Below are 23,007 nucleotides of genomic sequence, written 5' to 3'. Positions count from 1 at the left end.
CCTGTGCTATATTTTGGAAGAGTTTGAGAAGGATAGGTGTTAGCTCTTCTCTAAATGTTTGATAGAATTCGCCTGTGAAGCCATTTCGTCCTGGGCTTTTGTTTGTTGGAAGATTTTTAGTCACAGTCTCAATTTCAGTGCTATGATTGGTGTGTCTATATTTTCTATTTCTTCCTGGTTCAGTCTCGGAAGGTTTTGCTTTTCTGAGTATGTGTCCATTTCTTCCAGGTTGTCCATTATATTGGCATATAGTTGCTTGTAGTGATCTCTCATGATCCTTTGTATTTCTGCAGTGTCAGTTGTTATTTCTCCTTTTTCATTTTTAATTCTATTGATCTGAGTCTTCTCCCTTTGTTTCTTGATGAGTCTGGCTAAAGGTTTATCAATTTTGTTTATCTTCTCAAAGAACCAGCTTTTAGTTTTATTGATCTTTGCTATCGTTTCCTTCATTTCTTTTTCATTTGTTTCTGATCTGATCTTTATGATTTCTTTCCTTCTGCTAACATTGGGGTTTTTTTGTTCTTTTTTCTCTAATTTCTTTAGGCAGAAGGTTAGGTTGTTTATTTGACATGTTTCTTGTTTCTTGAGGTAGGATTGTATTGCTATAAACTTCCCTGTGAGAATTGCTTTTGCTGCATCCCATAGGTTTTCAGTTGTCCTGTTTTCATTGTCATTTGTGTCTAGGTATTTTTTGATTTCCTCTTTGATTTCTTCAGTGATCTCTTGGTTATTAAGTAGTGTATTATTTAGTCTCCATGTGTTTGTATTTTTTACAAATATTTTTCCTGTAGTTGATATCTAGTCTCATAGTGTTGTGGTCACAAAAGATACTTGATACGAATTCAATTTTCTTGAATTTACCAAGGCTTGATTTGTGACCCAAGATATGATCTCTCCTGGAGAATGTTCCAAGAGCACTTGAGAAGAGAGTGTCTTCTGTTGTTTTTGGATGGAATGTCCTATAAATATCAATTAAGTCCATCATGTTTAATGTGTTATTTAAAGCTTGTGTTTCCTTATTTTTTTTCATTTTGGATGATCTGTCCATTGGTGAAAGTGGGGTGTTAAAGTCCCCTACTATGATTGTGTTACCGTCGATTTCCCCCTTCATGGCTGTTAGCATTTGCCTTATGTATTGAGGTGCTCGTATGTTGGGTGCATAAATATTTACAATTGTTATACCTTCTTTTTGGATTGATCCCTTGATTGTTATGTAGTGTCCTTCTTTGTCTCTTGTAATAGTCTTTATTTTAAAGTCTATTTTGTCTGATATGAGAATTGCTACTCCAGCTTTCTTTTGATTTCCATTTGCATGGAATATCTTTTTCCAACCCCTCACTTTCAGTCTGTATGTGTCCCTAGATCTGAAGTGGGTCTCTGGTAGACATCACATATATGGGTCTTGTTTTTTTATCCATTCAGCTAGTCTGTGTGTTTTGGTTGGAGCATTTAACCCATTTACATTTAAGGTAATTATCGATATGTATGTTCCTATTACCATTTTCTTAATTGTTTTGGGTTTGTTATTGTAGGTCTTTTCCTTCTCTTGTGTTTCCTGCCTAGAGAAGTTCTTTTAGCATTTGTTGTAAAGCTGGTTTGGTGGTGCTGAATTCTCTTAGCTTTTGCTTGTCTGTAAAGGTTTTAATTTCTCCGTCGAATCTGAACAAGATCCTTGCTGGGTAGAGTAATCTTGGGTGTAGGTTTTTCCGTTTCATCACTTTAAATATGTCCTGCCACTCCCTTCTGGCTTGCAGAGTTTCTGCTGATAGATCAGCTGTTAACTTTATGGGGATTCCCTTGTATGTTATTTGTTGTTTTTCCCTTGCTGCTTTTAATATTTTTTCTTTGTATTTAATATTTGATAGTTTGATTAATATGTGTCTTGGCGTGTTTCTCCTTGGATTTATCCTGTATGGGACTCTCTGCACTTCCTAGACTTGATTAACTATTTCCTTTCCCATATTAGGGAAGTTTTCAACTATAGTGTCTTTAAATATTTTCTCAGTCCTTTTCTTTTTCTCTTCTGTTTCTGGGACCCCTATAATTTGAATGTTGGTGCATTTAATGTTGTCTCAGATGTCTCTGAGACTGTCCTCCATTCTTTTCATTCTTTTTTCTTTATTCTGCTTTGTGGTAGTTATTTCCACTATTTTATCTTCCAGTTCACTTCTCTGTTCTTCTGGCTCAGTTATTCTGCTATTGATTCCTTCTAGAGAATTTTAAATTTCATTTATTGTGTTGTTCATCATTGCTTGTTTGCTCTTTGGTTCTTCTAGTTCCTTGTTAAACATTTCTTGTAATTTCTCCATTCTGTTCCCAAGATTTTGGATCATCTTTACTATCATTACTCTGAATTCTTTTTCAGGTAGATCGCCTATTTCCTCTTCATTTGTTTGGTCTGGTGGGTTTTTTCCTTGCTCCTTCATCTGCTGTGTGTTGCTCTGTCTTCTCATTTTGCTTAACTTACTGTGTTTGGGGTCTCCTTTTCACTGGCTGCATGTTCTTAGTTCCCATTGTTTTTAGTGTCTGCCCCCAGGGGCTATGGTTGGTTCACTGGGTTGTGTAGGGCTCCTGGTGGAGGGGACTAGTGCCTGTGTTCTGGTGGATGAAGCTGGAGCTTGTCTTTCTGGGGGGCAGGACCGCATCCGGTGGTGTGTTTTGTGGTGTCTGTGACCTTATTATGATTTTAGGCAGCCTCTCTGCTGATGGGTGGGGCTGTGCTCCTCTCCTGCTAGTTGTTTGGCATAGGGTGTCCAGCACTGTAGCTTGCTGGTCATTGAGTGGAGCTGGGTCTTAGTGTTGAAATGGAGATCTCTGGGAGAGTTTTCGCTGTTTGATGTTACATGGAGCCGGGAGGTCTCTGGTGGACCAATGTCCTTAACTCAGCTCTCACACCTCAGAGGCACAGGCCTGACACCCGGCCGGAGCACCAAGACCCTGTCAGCAACACGGTTCAGAAGAAAAGGGAGAAAAAAGGAAAGAAAAAAAGAATAAAATAAAATAATTAAAATAAAAAATAATTATTAAAAATTAAAAAAATTAAAAAGTAATAAAAAAAGAAAAAAGAAAGAAAGAAAGAAGAGAGCAACCAAACCCATAAACAAATCCACCAATGGTAACATGCACTAAAATCTGTACTAAAAAAAGAACAAACCAAAAAAAAAAAAATGTACAGACAGAACCCTAGGACAAATGGTAAAAGCAGAGCTATATAGACAAAATCACACAAAGAAGCATACACATACACACTCACAAAAAGAGAAAAAGGAGAAAAAAAAATATATCATTGCTCCCAAAGTCCACTGCCTCAATTTTGGGATGATTCATTGTCTATTCAGGTATTCCACAGATGCAGGGTACATCAAGTTGACTGTGGAGATTTAATCCGCTGCTCCTGTGGCTGCTGGGAGAGATTTCCCTTTCTCTTCTTTGTTCGAAGAGCTCCTGGGGTTCAGCTTTGGATTTGGCCCTGCCTCTGCGTGTAGGTCGCCTGAGGGCGTCTGTTCTTCACTCAGACAGGACGGGGTTAAAGGAGCAGCTGCTTCGGGGGCTCTGGCTCACTCGGGCGGCGAGGAGGGAAGGATACGGATGCGGGGCGAGCCTACGGCGGCAGAGGCCGGCATGACGTTGCAGCAGCCTGAGGCGCACCGTGCGTTCTCCCGGGGAAGTTGTCCCTGGATCTCGGGACCCTGGCAGTGGCGGGAGGGGAGGTGTGGATAGTGACCTGTGCTTGCACACAGGCTTCTTGGTGGCGGCAGCAGCAGCCTTAGCATCTCATGCCCATCTCTGGTGTCTGAGCTGATAGCCGCAGCTCACGCTGGACTCTGGAGCTTCTTTAGACGTCGCTCTTAATCCCCTCTCCTCGTGCACCCCGAAACAATGGTCTCTTGCCTCTTAGGCAGGTCCAGACTTTTTCCCGGTCTCCCTCCCGGCTAGCTGTGGCGCACTAGCCCCTTCAGGCTGTGTTCATGCTGCCAACCCCAGTCCGCTCCCTGCATCTGACCGAAGCCCGAGCCTCAGCTCCCAGCCCCGCCCGTCCCGGCGGGTGAGCAGACAAGCCTCTTGGGCTGGTGAGTGCTGGTCGGCACTGATCCTCTGTGTGGGAATCTCTCCGCTTTGCCCTCTGCACCCCTGTTGCTGCGCTCTCCTCCGTGGCTCCGAACCTTCCCCTCCGCCAACCCCATGTCCGCCAGTGAAGGGGCTTCCTAGTGTGTGGAAACTTTTCCTCCTTCACAGCTCCCTCCCACTGGTGCAGGTCCCATCCCTATTCTTTTGTCTCTGTTTTTTGTTTTTTCTTTTGCCCTACCCAGGTACATGGGGAATTTCTTGCCTTTTCAAAGTCTGAGGTCTTTTGCCAGCGTTCAGTAAGTGTTCTGTAGGAGTTGTTCCACATGTAGATGTATTTCTGATGTATTTGTGGGGAGGAAGGTGATCTCCATGTCTTACTCTTCTGCCATCTTGAAGGTCTCCGGAACTGTGCTTTTTAAAAAGTTTCTACTTGTGCTGTCCTTAAGTCCTGGTTAGTGTTTCATTTTCTTTAGATCTCTGTAGTTTTTAGCTGCTGTAGTTTTGGTTAGGTTTAGTAGAGAGTAGTGTGTCATCAAAATGATAGACTGTTTAGAAGTTATTGCTTTTGATGTATGTTAAGATGTATAAGATTTCTTTAACAAGAAAATGGTATAACAGAAGACAATGCATGTTTATTCTCAATGCTCCTAGCAAACAGTTGGATAGGAAGTCCACCACGGAAATTGAGGTCACAGTGTATTTTAAATGACTGATTTTTGGCATGTTGAAGAGTTTGATATCAGTCAATCTGCCTAATGGAGCTCATATACTAAAAATTTAACTTTATCTTGAAACCAAAAAGCCTAGCCATAGCTACTTTCTGGGGTGCTAATATATGTAATAATAAGGCCTTGCACACACCATCCTTGCTGCAAATAAATTAAGATAATGGATGAAAATTTGCTCATTAAAACCATTGCTCACCAAAATCATCACTCATTGTTCAGAGATGTTAAGTTACACAAGTGAAGATGCTCCTCTTAATGGCTTAGGACTGTGCTATCTTCTTCAGCACTACAATCGGAAGTATTGTTTAGAGGATGATACCTCATACAGAGTAAATATTCATTCCTGAATATATGAAGAAAGAAAGGGAGGAAATAAGGGAAGGAGGAAGGGGTAGAGAGGAGGGAGGGTAAAGAGAGAAACAGAGAAACAGAGAGACAAAGAGAGAGAATGCATGAGATTAATTTTGCACAGTTCATGCAATGACCCTTCAATGATGGTTCTATGTGATTAAACCAGATTTAACTTTCCTAGTTGTATAAGAAAATGTATGTTATTAAATTCAAGCAACATAGTTTCCATTATAAAAGAAGGACATGAGGACAGAGAGCCCTTGACAACATGTTAGCATAACACAGGAAAGTAAGATTCAAAATATTTGCAGAATAATTCATTACATAAACCATGGCACCAATCAAGATTAATGCTCTGGAAGATTAATATTCTTGTACATATACATACAAGAGTGGTCCTGCTCAGAGCAGCTTGCATTTAGAGATATAAGGGCTTAAATTAGAAACATTTTGGGTAGAAAATGTTTTGTAACTCTTGGAATCATGGTCTAATAAATTCATAAATATATCTAGTTACAGATTTCCAATGTATTCTTTGGGAATGGAGATATTATAAGGCAGAATTATCATCATTCCAACTAAGTTTGTCTACTCACTTGTAAATAAGAGATATGCCAGTTTCTCCAAAGAAGAAAAAAATTAATTTTCCCCCTGTAATTTTCCATAGATTAGTGGAAATAATTCTTTTAGAATTCAATGTATTGTGTCCTTATCATTGAATCAACAACGTATAAATTTACTGAAATACTTGTTATTCCTCACCTTCTTCTTCCCATGCCCTCCCTCTATTTTTCTTTATCCCTCCCCATCCTCCTTTTCCTCTTCCCTCCTCCTTTTCATCTTCATTTTCTTCATTTTATAGTAACTATAGCTACCTTTTTATGAACATAGACTTTGTTCTAAGTGTTTATAGATATTCTTCATTGATTCCACAAATACATATTGAGCACTTCTAAGACACAGAATCTTTTCTAGGAAACAACATCCTTGCTTTCATAGAGCTTACACTGTACTTGAGGAAAGGGATAAACATGTAAAGGAACAAGATAATTATAGATTATATTAGATGCTGTAAAGGATGTAAACAGGGTGATGAGATAGTATACCTAGGGGAGAAGTTAAGAAAGACGATCTTGAGGAGGTGACGTTTGGACTGAGATGAAAAAAAAAAAGCCATACAAAAATCTGGGGTCAAAGCATTCCAGGCATAAGGTACAATGGAGTTTAGGTTGTTAGAGAGGGAGGTCTGTTTGGTTAGAGCTCACTGAGGAAGAATGACATGAGATGATGGAGAAGTAGTCAGGAGCTTGATCATTTAGTAATCCTGTAAGCTGAAGTAAGAAATGGTCCTCACAGCAATGGGACTCCATTGAAGTATTCTATGTAGGGAGGAGATGTGATCTGATTTGAATTTTAAACTTTGTGGGGAGAATGGATAGTGACGGTCAAGAATGGAATCAGGGAGACCTATTAGGAGGCTGTTGAATTCGTTCAGAGTGCTGTATTGGATTACGATGGTATTAGAGTACTAGTACTCTATAGTACTAGAGATATTGAGAAGTGAACTGATTGGAGACTTGTTCTGGAGCTAAAGCCACAGGATTTGGTACTGCATTGGATGTGGAGAATAAAGGAAAGCAAGGTACTTTAATAGAGAAGAACAAATTTGACTCCATATTAGATCTGTTTCTTTTACTTTAACCTTTGTGCCCTGTTGCCTGTGCTTAGCCATGATGGCTCTATACTTTTTGCAAAGAATGTTGCCTATAGCCTGAAACAGGGGTCCCCAACCCCCAGGCCACGGCCTGGTACCGGTCCGTGGCCTGTTAAGAACCGGGCTGCACAGCAGGAGGTGAGTGGCAGGCAAGCGAGCAAAGCTTCATCTGTATTTACAACCACTCCCTGTTGCTCGCATTACCGCCTGAGCGCCACCTCCTGTCAGATCAGCAGCGGCATTAGATTCTCATAGGAACCTACTGTGAACTGCGCATGCGAGGGATCTAGGTTGTGCGCTCCTTATGAGAATCTAATGCCTGATGCTCTGAGGTGGAGCTGAGGCGGTAATGCTAGCGCTGGGGAGCGCCTGCAAATACAGATTATCATTAGCAGAGAGGTTTGACTGCACAGAGACCATAATAAATCAATTGCTTGCAGACTCATATCAAAACCCTATCAGCGAGTGGCAAGTGAAAACAAGCTCAGGGCTCCCGCTGATTCTGCATTATGGTGAATTATATAATTATTTCATTATATATTACAATGTAATAATAATAGAAATAAAGTGCACAATAAATGTAATGCACTTGAATCATCCCGAAACCATCCCCACCCCACCCCTGTCCCGGTCTGGGGAAAAATTGTCTTCCACAAAACTGGTCCCTGGTACCAAAAAGGTTGGGGACCGCTGGCCTGAAATATACAGGATAGCCTATTTTCAAGACTCAGACCTATAAGAGTCCATTCATATAGAGATAAAAAGTTGCAGAACACAGAATAACATTTGTCTTGTTGGAGGTTTACAGGAACATCATGACCTGACCTACATGGATAGATATAAGAACAAAGGATTCCTACACCAAGAAGTTTGCAACAACTAACCACGCCCCTTCCTCACTTTGCCTTTAAAAGTGCTTTGCTGAAACCCTTCGAGGAGTTCAGGGTTTTGGGGCATGACTCACCCATCTCCTTGCATGGCCCTGGAATAAATCTTTCTGTACTCCGAACTATGACGTTTCAGTGTTATTTGGCCTCACTCTGTGTCAGGCACACAAGCTTGCATTCGGTAACAGTATTGATGATGAATTCTAGGTTTTCAGTTTGAGGAACTGAAGTTTATGGTGGTATATTTAGTAAACTATGGGTAACAGTGAGCAAAAAGTTGTTATTGTTGTTTTTGGATGAAAATCAAGAGGCCTTTTTTTGACATATTAGTTTTGGATGGCTATTAAATATCTAAGTGGTGATGTCAAGGAAGCTGTAGTATACAAATCTGGATTCAGGATAAAGGTCTGGGTTTTAAATAGAAATTTGAAATCATCAAAATACTAATACTATTTAAAGCCTTAATGCTAGATTTGAAGTACCTAGAAAGCGATTAAAGAGGAAAAAGAAGAGAGGAAAGAGAGGAAAACGAAAGAGAAGTATTCGAACCACACCAAGGTTCAAGATTACACAGAGAAGGTTGAGCTCTCAAAGAAGCCTTAGAAGTGTCAAGGAGCTTAATAGATAGTCAAGAAAATGTGGTGTCCCAGAAGTTAAGAGAGGAGAATGCTTCTGGAGGGCATGGTCAGCTGGGTTGAATGCTGCTGACAGGGCAATGTGGAAGTCATTGATAACCTTGACAGTTGTTATTTTAGTGACGTTCTGAGTGCAGAATATTGAAATAGATTGACTAGTAAATTAGAGATGATGATGTGAACACATTTAATCCTTGTAACAAACCTGGGGGCTATTACCATTTAACAGATGAGAAAATTGAGGCTCAGAGAGATTAAGCAATTCATTAAATGTTGCAAGAAATTGATAGAGGAAGGATCAAAACTAGGCTCTCCCTGACATCAAAGATTTCTGTCCTTAATCACTGCATATCAAGAATTTAGGTTTAGAGAAGAAAAAGACTCAGAATTTGAATAATTTAGCCTATTGCATCCATGCTGCTAACGTTCACTTAATAGAATTCACAAGATACCTACTCCAAAACCAAAACAGGTCGTTAAGCTGTTTTTAGGAATTGGTACGCTTCAAGGGGATGCTGACATTATTCAATGTATCAACTTTTATTTCACAAAAGGCAACTTCTGCTGAGTTGCATTCCCTGCTTGGATGGTGGAAGTAGGCCTGACATTCTATGGTATTGAATTTCCAGCTTTAAGTTCTTTTTGAGACTAGCAAACAGTTATTGACTTCAAGCCTGTGCTAGTACATTACAGAGAATATAAACCTCTGTTTTTTACAGTTGATATTTCACCTTATGATTTTGGAGATGTGTCTGCCTATCCACAAAGTGCCAGATGGCACTGAAGCACTGATTACTAACTACTCAAGGGGAATTCCACGCACAGAATAGAAACAAACAGAAATTGACAAAAGGAGTCCTTCCTATCATTATCAATTGCAAGACATTCTAATGTCCTTAATTGCTGTGTGTCCACAATTATATTAATTCAAGTCTCTTTTGAGATTCTTTACAGGGTAAACCTGTAATGTTAATTATGCCGCCATAGTGGCAGTACCCCAGTATTTTAGGCAAAAATAAATTGCTATGTTTTGAACAGTCATCTGCCATTTCACAACTCAGATGATCATATGTCATCTCTATAGAAGCATTGATGGTAAAAGAACTCCCTAACTCACATCTTTAGGATAACTCACACATAATGGAATTTTGGACTGGACATGATTTTAAGTTCAGCAAAGAGTGGATGTCCCTTAGAGGAAGTTCCTGAGATAATCAAGTAATTTGTGCACCATATAGAAAATTGACATTGAAGGTATATCTTACAGACTGTCCCATGGTTATTGCAAAAAAATTTGATACAATTATGTTTTGGCCACACAACCTAACTATATCTGGGAATTGTCTATATGAAAACATTGGCAAGAAGATGTATTTAGTGGCCTGGACCTGATTCCTATATTAAATCACAACTGTACTGGAACGTAGTACATGTCAGACTACTTGGTCTAACTTGTTAAAGGTGAGTTAGGGTGATGGTAACTAATATTAATTGATTGCCTATTGTATGCCAGCCACTAGGCAGGGAGGAGCCTTCCATGTTTATCTAAACTAATCATCACCATAACCATACAAGTTCAGTATTATTATCCTCATTTTACACAGAGAGATTAAATAACATGTATAGACTCCCACAGTTGGTCACTGTCAGAAATATAATGAAAGGTCTATGGACATTAAAATGTAGATTGTATATACATTCTGGATTCTCAGAATCCAGATTGATTTCACTGGATTACAAAATAAATGGCTAATAGTATGTTCTCATCTCAAACTTATCCAAATCCAAAATTGCAAGATATACAAAATAAAGTATATATATATATATATATATATATATATATATACATACATATAATTCAATAGTGTTGTATGTTTTTATATATATATACATATATATAATTCAATAGTGTTGTATGTTTTTAATATATTTTCCTAAAAATAAAGGAATATAGGTTTATTGTAGAAAATTCTGAAATTTTTTAAGAAAATAATAGCTAACAGTGTAACAGGGGCTGGGCACTTATTATGGATCAGATACTCTGATAAATTTTTCCACAGATTATTTTGTTTAATGCTCATGACAACCAGAAGCAGAAGATATTACCGTTATTTCCTTTTTACAAATGAAGCAACAAAGGTACAGAGAACTTAAATCTTTTTCCTAAGGTGCCACACTTGTAAGTGTAAGTCAAGATTCAAACCAAAGCAGTCTAGCTTGAGTCCACACTCTTCACCACTACACTACTACTAATTTTACCCAATAGCCATAGAAAACTACTGACAATATTTTGACCCATTCCCTTCTAAGTGCTTATGCTTTAAAGGTAGTTGCCAGAATTGGCTTCTAATTTCCTACTCCCAACGCTGTATTAAAAAGCATAAATCTCTCTCAAATCTCATTTTTCTAAGCTCAAATGTATACCCCAATATACATAAGGATATCATATCACCAGATACTCATCTACTGAATTTAGAAAAACAAAAGTAAATTTTTAAAAGTCATCATATATCCTACATTTCTATATTATGATCAGGGTGCCTGACATTTGTAAAAGGCAAAAGTTCATGGCCCTGAATTTCCCAAGTTTCCAATCCTCTGCTCTTCTCTCTGTATTTTTGTTATCCTGTAGAGCTCCCAAGGCTTTCATGAACCCCGTGCTGCCCCTCTGCTTATGCTTCACAAGCTTTTGCCTTTAGGGAGCCATTCAAAATGATATACATTCTGCCAGAAATCAGAATATAACTAACAAGAATCACTGATCAAAAGTGTTTTCCCATCGCAGGAGCTTTGATCCCCATATGGGACTTTGTCTACAAAAATGCAACTTCGCTAACAGTTTGAAGTCACAAATGAGTTCACCCTGGCCTATGTTCACTGATATCAGATTTTCTGGCTCCATGTGAGAAGTTACTTACAGCACCTATAAGATGCGTTTTCGGTTTTAAATAGTAACTCTTCAATCTAAATTGAATTATTCTCCAGTGTAGAAGTGTATTTTTTTTTCCAGGCAGAAAATGATACTCCAAATCCTAGTGTTTATCCATTGAATACTAATTGTGGTGGAAATTTGAATTTTTGTGTATCTCAACATCTAAGGAACCGATAGTCCTAACCCTTCTATGTGCTTGTCATCCCCCCTGTATTAGTCAGCTTGGGCTGCCATAACAAAGTACTATGCGCTGGGTGGCTTAAACAACAGAAATTTATTTCTCACAGCTCTGTAGGCTGGGAAGTCCAAGATCATGGAACTAGCTGGTTTGATTGCTTGTAGAGAAATTCCTTCTCACTATGCCCTCACATGGTGGGGATATATCTATATCTATATCTATATATAGATATATACACACACACATATGAGAGAGAGAAAGAGAGAGAGAGAGAGACCTCTCATGTCTTATAAGAAGACTTATAAAGACACTAATCCTACAGGATCAGGGCCCCACCTTTATGACCTCATTTAACCTTAATAACCTTTTATAGGTGCTATCTCCAAATACAGTTACATTAGGGGGTTAAGGCTTCAACCTGAGAATTTTGAGGGAGCCATAATTCAGTTTATAGCATCCCACTCCTGACCCTCCAAAGTGCATGTCCTTCTCATATGCAAGAAGAATGTATTTTGCTGCTGTTGGGTGAAATGTTCTGTATATGTCTGTTAGGTCCACATCCAGTGTTTCCTTAATGATTTTCTGTCTGGATGATCTATCCATTGTTGAAAGTGGGATATTGAAATCCCTTATTACTATCATACTGTTGTCTATTTCTCCCTTCATATCTGTTGGTATCTGCTTAGTGTGTTTAGAGGTGCTCATATGTGGGATGTTTATACATTTACAATTGTTATATTCTCTGGCTGGATTGACCCCTTTATCATTATATAATGGCCTTCTTTGTCTTTTGTGATAGATTTTACTTAAAGTCTATTTCATCTAATATAAATATAGGTGCCCACACTCTCTTTTGTTTTCCTTTGCATGAAATATCTTTTTACATCCCTTCACTTTGGCTCTGTGTGTGTCCTTAAAGCTGAAGTGAGTTTCTTGAAGGTAGCACATAGTTAGATCCTGTTTTTCTTAATCCATTCAGCCACTCTATGCCTTTGGATTGGACAATTTAATCTATTTACATTTAAAGTGATTGTTGATAGGTAAGAACACCAACTTATTGTATTCTGCTTGTTTTGTAGTTCCCTTGTTTCTTTCTTCCACTTTTGCTGTCTTTCTCATTGAATTGATTTAACATAGTGGAGTGTTTTGATTCTCTTCTCTTTATTTTTTTAAAATTTATTTACTTATTTTTGGCTGTGTTGGGTCTTTGTTGCTGTGCGCAGGCTTTCTCTAGTTGTGGTGAGTGGGGGCTACTCTTCATTGTGGTGTGTGAGCTTCTCATTGAGATGGCTTCACTTGTTTCAGAGCACAGGCTCTAGGCATGCAGGCTTCAGTAGTTGTGGCACATGGGCTCAGTAGTTGTGGCTCACGAGCTCTAGAGCGCAGGCTCAGTAGTTGTGGCACATGGGCTTAGTTGCTCCGTGGCATGTGGGATCTTCCTGGACCAGGGCATGAACCCGTTTCCCCTGCATTGGCAGGCGGATTCTTAACCACTGTGCTACCAGGGAAGTCCCTGATTCTCTTCTCTTCATCTTTTGTGTATCCACAGGTTTTTGCTTTGTGGTTACCATGAGGCTTGCACAAAACATCTCATGATATAGCTAGCTATTTTATACTGATAATTTATCTTTTTACTTTCCCCCTCTTTTATGTTTTTGGTGTCACAATTTATAGCTTTTTAAATTGTGTATCCTTTAACAAATTATTGTAGCTATAGTATTTTTAATACTTTTTTCTTTCATCCTTTATCCTAGAGTTAGGTGATTAACACTCTACCATATTACAATATTAGAGTATTCTGAATTTGACTATGTACTTAACTTTACCAGTATGCTTTATGTTTTCATACATTTTCATGTTACTAATTAGTGCCCTTTTATTTCAGCTTCAGGAATTCTTTTCAGCATTCCTTGTAAGTCAGGTGTAGTGGTTATAATCTCCTTCAGCTTTTGTTTGTTTGCAAAATTCTGTTTTTGTTTTTTTTTTGTATAACTTATTTTTTAAAATAGATCTTTATTGGAGTATAACCGCTTCACAATACCGTGTTAGTTTCTGTTGCACAACAAAGCAAATCAGCCACATGCATACACTTGTCCCCATATCCACTCCCCTTGAGCTTCCCTCCCATCCTCCCTATCCCACTCCTCTAGGTCATCACAAAGCACTGAGCCTATCTTCCTGTGCTATGCTTGTTTGCAAAATTCTTTATCTCTCCATTTCTGAAAGGTAACTTTTCTTGGTAAAGTATTCTTAATTGGCTTTTTTTTTTTTAGCACTTTGAATATATCATCCCACTCTTTCCAGGCTTGCAAGGTGTCCACCAAAATATCCACTAATAGCCTTATGAGGATTCCCTTTTATTTGAGAATTTTCTCTGTTTCTTTTAAAATTCTCTTTTTGTCTTTGATTTTATACAGTTTTATTATAATGTGCCTTTGAAAAATATTATTTGGAGTTGAGATTTTGGAGTGATCTATTAGCTTCATTAACTTGGATGTCTAAATCTCACCCCAGATTTGGGGAATTCTTAGCCATTATTTCTTTAAATAAGCTTTCAGCTCATTATCCCCTTTTTCCTTCCAGGACTCCAAAAGTGCATATATTGTTTCTTTTAATGTTATTTCACAATTCACTTAGGCTTTCTTCACTCTTTTTTTAAATTCTTTTTTCTTCATGCTTCTCTGAATGAATGATTATAAATGACCTCTCCTGAAGTTCACTAATTCTTTCTTCTGATTGGTCAAATCTACAGTTGAAACTCTCTATTAAATTTTCAGTTCAATCAATGTATTCTTTAACTCCAGGATTTCTGATTTTTTAAAAAATGTTTTCTATTTCTTTGTTGAACTTATTTTGTTCATGCATTGTTTTCCTAATTTCATTTGTTATCTATTTGTCTTTTCTTATAAATCACTGAATTTCCTTAAGAGGATAATTCTGAATTCTTTGTCAGAGTGTTCATAGAGCTCCATTTTTTTTTATGGTCAGTCATTGGAGTTTTATTAGTTCCTTTAGGTGGAGTCATGTTTCCTTGATTATTTATAATCCTTGTGGCTTTGTGTTGGTGCCTGTGCATTTGAGGAAGTAGGCACCTCTTCCAGTCTTTGCAGACTGGCTTTGGCAGGCAAAGTACTTCACCAGTCAGCCTGTCCAGAGATTCTGGCTGGGCCATCTGGTGGTGTCAGTGAGCAGGCTTGCTGTTGGAGTCCATGGGTGGGCAGGTCTGGTGCCTGGGTAAGCAGGTGGGCAGGCCTGGTGTTTGTGTACACAGGAATCAACCTGGTGCCTAGATTCATGATGGCAGCCTAGGTTCACTGGGGTAGGCCTGGCACTTTGGTCTATGGTGATGGGCCTGGGACCTGAGTCTGTATGGGCAGACCTGGATCCTGGTTCCACAGGGGCCAACAAGTACCGGGGATTTTATCCATTTCCTATATTGATTTTTAAGGACACTTTATACATAATGGATCTTAAAGTATATTGAAAACATTTATCTAACCTCCTGGTTTATATCCTCTTTCATTTTTATTGTGTATATTGACATATAGAAATTTAAATTTTATTTTATTTTTAATTTATTTTTAATTTTTTTTCTAATTGTATATAGTTCTTGCAATTGTTTCTTTCTTTTTTTTTTTTTTAATATTTTTGGCTGCACAGCATGTGGGATCTTAGTTCCCCGACCAGGGATCAAACCCGCGCCTCCTGCATTGGAAGCACAGAGTCTTAACCACTGGACCGCCAGGGAAGTCCCAGAAATTCTAATTTTAGTATCTAAGTATATTCAAAACTATGGCTCTTTTCCTGTCTTTTTTAAAGAAATATTCCTTTCCTGCCATCCATGGAAAACTTCACTACACCAAGATCAAATCTTTCACCTATATTTCTTTCTCTTTGAGTAGTTTAATTTTTTACATATTTTTTCCATTCAGGAATTTATTTTGGGGTATCGTGTGAGAAAATGAGTTAACTTTTCCAATTGTGAACAAATTTCATGAAGACCATTTGTTGACTAATAAATCTTTTACCTTCTTATTTGAAATGGTGCCTTTATGAGTTGTAGGTACTTAACTATGTGTGTTTATTTCTAATGTATTCCACTGATCTTCATATCTATTCTTTTGCTAGTAAAATATTTTATGAGCTACAGAATACAATGAACCTCTGTTATTTATTGTCTGCTACAGCAGTTTTTAACTCTGCTGTTGCAATTTTAATTTTCTTGAAAAACTTCCTTATTTTGGCTGGCATTCTTTTTATATATATACTTGTCTCTGCAACCCTTTTTAAAAAATATCACATTCTTATACTCCCTAATGACTTGTGTCTCATCTTTATATACCATATTAACCCATTAATGATACCAAACATTATTCTGGTTTCTTTAAGAGATTACTTTAAAAGTATGCTCTTCTGCAACTCCCAAATGTTATTTTACATGAGCTAAACTATTGTTTAATAGTTTCCAAATTAAATTACTCTTTTTCCTTTCTTCAGTAAGGAAAGTTTGCCCAAATTCAGCGTTTACCAACAGACAACACACATGAATTGCCCTTTGTCCTGCAAGCTTCCCATATAAGGATGAGTGAAATCACTTCTCAGTTGTGTTGCTGGAAAGTAAATGAATGGTATATAGCCTACTCTAATTTCTGGCGACTAGCAAGCTTTCCCTTAGTGCAGTTCTATTCTACTCACTTGTGATTATTTCCTACCCCTAATGGCTTGACACTTTGGCAATCCAAACTACCAGTATTCAAAGTATGAACTCTGGACCAACAGCATCAGCATCACTTGTGGACTCGTTAGAAAGGCAAATGATCAGATTCTACCTTAAACCTGCTACATACAACTACTATCCACCTTGCTATACTATCTGTGCTCTTTCCATCTCTGCCCTGAGCTACAGGTTTTTTCTTATAAGAAGAGCAATTTCCTATCACACTATTGCCAACCCTACACATACAGAACTCACCAGTGACCATCCTATCACACGTCTTCCCCCGTTGTTTTCTGGGAATCATAGTCTCCAAAAAGGTATAGTTGGGAGATGTATTGATGAAGGTATGGGGAGTACAGTTCTTGTGCTTCTTCAAGAAATGAGTATCTCCTTAATATTGGTAGTTAAAAAAATGCTGCCCAGTTTTCTCCTTCTTATTGACTCTAGGAGAAGTCCTAAGGTGTTCCCTACTTTATTACTGGCTTAATAAATTTGTTCTTAAATTTGTTCTCATTTAAGTGTCAAAGCATACATGGGCCATCAACAGTGCTTTTAATTCAGTTCCAGATAACATTTTTGTGAAACGTACTTCTAAACTATAAAATTAGGTTAACTTTCAGTCTTACTTTTGGTGTTAACTTAGTTTCCTCAAAAACTTACTTGTACTTTTATAGGTATTTTGTGTCAGAGTTGGTATTTCTGTATTCAGTGTTTGTGCAGATTCCTAGGCCTTACCCAAGACCTACAGCATCTGGGTCTTTGTTGAATCGAATTTGGGGAGCTGCATTTTACCATGATCCACAAATATGCCTTATGTACACTAAAGTTGCATAAACCCTTGGTCTAGAAGTATTTCATAGAGAGAACCTGGGAATTCTAGTGCTTCCTGGCTGAAAGAACATGCTTGTTAATAATGGAGGCTATTTTAGTTTTATTTTTCCTTTTCACTGTATGCCTGGAAGTCAAATGACATACTATTAGAGGTTTATTTATTTTAAGTTTCTTATGATGTAACTTTTTGTGTTTTGATATCTTCAGTAGGTTCACGTTACAGTGACTTATGGAAAGATTAGTTCTCTCTGTGTGTATGTGTATGTGTACCTGCACCTTCAAGCAGGTTTTATTTCCCACTGTTCAAGTACAAAAAACAATGGGCTAGGATCCAAGAGAATGGCATTTGATCCTGAATATCCCTTGAGTTTTCTCAATTATGGTCTTGACCCAGTTTGTTTTCTATCTCTTATGGCATTGATAGGAATGGGAATTGTTGAAATTGCAGAAGAAAAAGGGCAAGACCTAAAAGCTGATCTACATACAGAACAGTGTCTAGAGAGAATGACGATAGACTATATGTGGTATTAGTATTTGTCCACATGGAGAATCTGAGGTGTAGACGAAAGGGGCATGGCAACAAATCTGGTTTCTAGAAATGAGGTACAAACCTGGTTTCTAGAAATGAAGTTGAAAATAAAGCAAGGCAGAAGCCGGGTTATCAAAACCAGGCTTGAATTAGCATAGGATCATTTGATACTGATTCATACTGAAATAGAGCTCCCTAAATCTTTTTTGCTTAAGTTCAGGGTTAGTTCATATCTGTGAGTTTTTGACCAAGGACCAAGAGATATACATGATGGCTGTTGATACAGGGAACCTGGCAGAGTCTGACAGATTTAAGCTTTCTAGGGTGAGGCTCTATTTTGGCCCATGTTCAACAGAAAACAGATCTGATGCAGAAAGCTTCCATGCTCTCGTTTTATTAGAGAGTCCAAACTCAAGGAGCAGGAGTGAGGGACAAGGAGAGAAAATCAGGGAAAGAGGAAGAGCTAATATGAGAAGGTATTATTGAGCTGACCACTGCTAAATGTGATTGTCTGATTCTTAGAACTGATTACCTGGGCCACTCTAAGTTATACAGACTATGTATAGACTATCCCTGCAGGGGAAGGGAGTGGGGAGAAAGCAGAAGGGATCATTTGTTTCCTTGCTCCTCCCATTGGTCAAAGGTTTACTCATGGGGCTTTAATTCCTCAGTATTTCTAAGTTGGTCATACATGGGCAAGGGCACTGATCCCATGGCAGTGTTTATGGCAGTGTTAACAGGAAACCCTGGGGCAGGATGCAAGAGGCATGCTGTGAGGGCAGAATGCCAGAGACTCTGAGGCTGCATCTGTCAAAAGTTGGTCAGAGCCAAGGTGACCATATAACTTAGAGTCCACATTGGAACACTTGTGAGAGTGAAAAGGGGGCAATGATAATAATTAAATGAGACAACAGGTTTTCAAACTCTCCCAGTGAAGCCAAGATGAGATATGGTCGTTTAATCAGATCCCAGGCAGAGATGAGAGAAAAGACAAAAAAAAAGAGAGAGAGAGAGATGACAATAGGTGATTCATAAGACATTTGAGACAGTTTCTCTCATTCATAAATATGAAAAATTTTACGTAATGAATAAGAAAGCTTTCTTTGTTTTCTTTATCAAACTTTTTTCCCCACACACAGTCTTAAGCAGAAGGCAACTATGTGGAACAAATTAAATCAGAGATGTTCTTGTTGACGTAGGAAAGTAGGACTCAAAGATCTGCCTTTTTGTTTCCTCTCAACAATCTATCCTCTATTTTGGAGAAACTTTTAGAACAGTGCTGTCCTGTGGAAATGTAACGTGAGCTACAAGTGTGAGAAACATAAGCGATTTTAAATTTTCTAGTAGCCACGTTAAAAACGTCAGAAGAAATAGGTTCAGTGATATATTTAATTAACCCACTATATAAAAAATGTTAGCTTCAATATATAAAAATGATTAATATTTACATTTTGAACTAAATCTTCAAATACAATTTGGACTTGCTACATTTCAAGTGCTCAGTAGCCACATGTGGCCAATGGTGACCTTGGCCAGTAAGATAGCAGCACAAGTGCTCATGAGAACACAGTTTGAAACCTTTTGCGATAAAGGGATGCTTTACCAAGGACGGCTCATTTCTTCCCAATGTACGACTATCCATGAAAAGAAAGTTTTCAAGTGTTGCTTATTAGTTCCAAATGGATATTGAGAAAAAATATAGGAGAGAAAAAGGTTAATTTTTTCACTAAGTCAGTTTTCATATTTGGGAAGAATTGACCATTTTGACCTCCTTACCCAATGAGATTCTCAGGGGAAAAGAAAGACATATTTGTTTAATGGAGTCAAATAGTCTTTAATTTTAATACCATTTAATAAAATGAAAGAGCACTGATTATGACCTCAATCTGATTGAGTTAAATGCTTTTTGATATGATAGTTCTAGCTCTTAAAGCTTCAACACATTATAGGATGTACTTTTTATGACTGTTCTAAAAATCCATAAGGAATTCATATTTTCACAGGTGGGGGAGAGGGAACTGGATGAAGGGGGTCAAAAGGTACAAAATTCCAGTTATAAGATAAATAAGTACTAGGGATGTAATGTATAACAAGATGACTATAGTTAACACTGCTGTATGGTATATTTGAAAATTAAAAGAGTAAATCCTAATAGCTCTCATGACAAGGAAAAAAACATTTTTTTCTTTTTTTGTGTGTCTATATGAAATGATACATGTTAACTAGACTTATTGTGGTGATCTTTTTACAATATATAGAGTCAAATCATTATGCTGTACACCTTAAATGTATACAGTGCTATGTGTCAATTATGTCTCAATAAACTGAGGGAAAAAAGAAATCTACACTTTCATTTTCCGCATCTGTCTGGTAAAAGCTGAATGAAATACTTCTCATAGTGAGGGAACCCCAAAAAATCAAGTAAAAGTCTTCCCCTTTGTGTTGCTATGCACGTTAGCATTAAATGGCAAACTCTAGTCTATTCTGTTTATTCTTCGGAGGGTTTTATTTCCAGTTATTTTGTTATTTTAACAATCATAGGGATAAGTCAGTCTAGACCAGTGGTTTCCAACTTTTTTTAAATCTCAGGAACACTTTATAGAAATAAAATCTTATAAGTGTATTATGTTCAAGGGATAAAAGCAGATCTTTTCAGGAGGGGTCACCTTCTGGTTTAATTTTCCTTCTCAAGGACACTCTGCATAACTCTAGGTTTTCCTGAGCACGGTTTGACAAACACTGCTTTAAACCATGAACATTTTCTCACCCATTCCGTTTAAAATCAATAGCACACTTTTTCCAGGAGGTTGACATAAATAATGTTCAGAGAACCAGCCTGTGAATACAGTGTGTGTGAATCCAAACTGCATGGCTCCAAGATGGGACAAATTGCCTTGGTCACATTAATACCTTTCTCAGTGCCATTCAGCTCAATTCAAGAATGTTTTATTGGATGCAGGCATGTTCAACAAACTGTGTGAGGTCTTAAGAAAAATAAAGATGAATTAGACAAGGCCTGTCTTCAAAGAAAATACCACCTTCTGAACAGTTCAGTAACTGATTACATTGCTAAATTATAAGGTATGGATAATCTAGATAGTCATTTAACAAATATTCACTGATGCCTAGTATATTAGAGAAAATGCACTGAGGCTGGAAATGAAAGGATGGAAAGTTGAATAAGTGCATTTTCATCCTCAAAGAACCCATATCAAGGAAGAGAGAGTAAAAACCTATACCTTGGTGCTGATTCATGCCTTAGGTAATTGCTATTATTGTGTAAAATATAAGTATACTGTTTTATATATGTGTGGATTACTTCCTCAGCATTGTTTAATTTTATGCTCTGGAGGCAACAATAGCTTATTATTGCAGTTTGCTTTGTGGTATTAGTGGTGGAAGCAGTGATTATTAATTTTTTTATACGTGGGACATTGGAATAGCAAAAAACCTATAATATTAAGATTCTGTTGTTGACTTATTATATTAATGGCCCAAATCTAATGAGCTAACTCTTCCATTTATCAGTTTTCACATTTCAGCTATGTGTTTCCCAGGAATCAGAATAAACAAAACAATCCACTGAGCACTGAAAAACGTCATGAACTTGATCCAAAACACCTCTTTCAAGCCATCATGGAACAGCCAATTGACTTAGCATTATTCTTAAAAGTATGTCTGCTGATAATTATTTTTGTTAACTGCTTTATGACAGCTGATACTGTAGTATATATGAAGCTGCAGCTAATGAGAAGGTGTATTAGAAGAGGTTGATAGACTGAGCAATGAGAAGGGAGAAGATAGAGATAGCAGAATCAACAACTTCTTTTTTAAATTCATTTTTTTATTTTTAAACTTTTATATTGGAGTATGTGCTAGCAAACATCCCTCAGCAGCTAAGTAACTCCAGAAAGGCCTCAAGAAACAACAACAGAAAAAGAGCATAAAAATTGAAGCCCATACAGTTGATCTTCCTTCTACAGGAGTAGATCCTTAAATAGAGCACTAATTGATGGCACATTTTAGTGCATATAGGAAAAGTCTGAAGGGGAAACCAGAGTCCTTTATCTACTGAATTGGCCTTCTCCCCCAATCCTCCTCACTCACCTTGCAGTAAGAAGCAGGTTCATTGGGGCTTGGCTAGGCACTTCAAAAAATCTCCAACTCCTCTGCTACATTTTTCAGAATGAAGGACATCTGGCAGTTGCAGCTAACATTAAGATTTAATTTAGGAAGAAAGTGGGAGAATGTCTAAGAGTGTAGTTTGATAAATTGTTATCCAACAATGTGAGGGAATGAAGTGTTTTGAGGAATCGAAAGTCTGCCTAGTAGATATTTATCATAGACCATACATATATTATTCATACAATTAGAATACAAATAAAATAGATTTAGTACAGACTATGGGCTGGGCATAATGTAATCTTTCCTTGTTGGCTGAGGGAACACTTCAGTATAGAGTATATCTTTCAGGCTATAATTATTAATATAAGTTCTCCCAAAATAGAGCATTCCAGTTGGATTTTCTCAATTTAGACAGTTTTATTTGGTTTATGAGACACAGCCAAATGAATAGGAACAAAATTTACTGAGCATAATCCATCATAATTTGTCATCTGAATACTGGGTTTCTGTCCTCATGGCTATGAAACAATGAAAAGATAATTTACATCAAAATGAATAGGTATACATGTATTCCTTACTGAATTAAGATTTGTCTGTACTTTTCATCATTTATAATTTAATTCTAAAATATTGTAATAATAACATATTTTCATTCTACTATTGACCTCATACACAAGGAGACAGTTTGCCAGTATTATGATTCACGATGCATAAAACTCAGAAGGCTGTTGTAAAATCTTTAAATCACAAATCATCATGGATAAAAATGAATAGTAGAACCAAAATGCAAGGTTATAAAAACTACTATCAACAAGTAAATGTCATGAAAATATAAATTATTTTTCACTGAGCAGGGTAACAACAAGAATAAGAGAACATGTAATAAATAACTTGTTATGATAAATTCAGTACAATAAAACAATTCATAGAAAGCTTGTGATAAAATATTCAGTGTACAACATACATAAATATACCTTAGCACTGTTTAAAAGGCCCCTTTACCTTAATAACAAGTCACGTAAATTGTCAACAGCGATTTAAATAACTATAAGGAAAACTGAGTCTGATACTTATCCCTTTATCATGATCTTTTTTTAATTCAAAAGACTAGAAAGCCTTACATTTTACGATTATATGAATGTTTGGAAGTCACCAACGTATTTCTGAATCTGATACTTAATATTACTTTCGTTATGATGGTCTTTAATGATAAACAGCAGTACTTCAAAAATCATAGCTTCCATGACTTTTTCTCTTATTTGGGGGGAACCTAAAAGGAGCAATAAAATCTTCAACTTCACCATCTGCCTTC

The sequence above is a fragment of the Balaenoptera borealis genome, assembly GCF_965194805.1.
Source record: "Balaenoptera borealis genome assembly, chromosome: X".
Lineage (NCBI taxonomy): Eukaryota > Metazoa > Chordata > Mammalia > Artiodactyla > Balaenopteridae > Balaenoptera > Balaenoptera borealis.
This window is presented reverse-complemented; position numbering follows the sequence as displayed.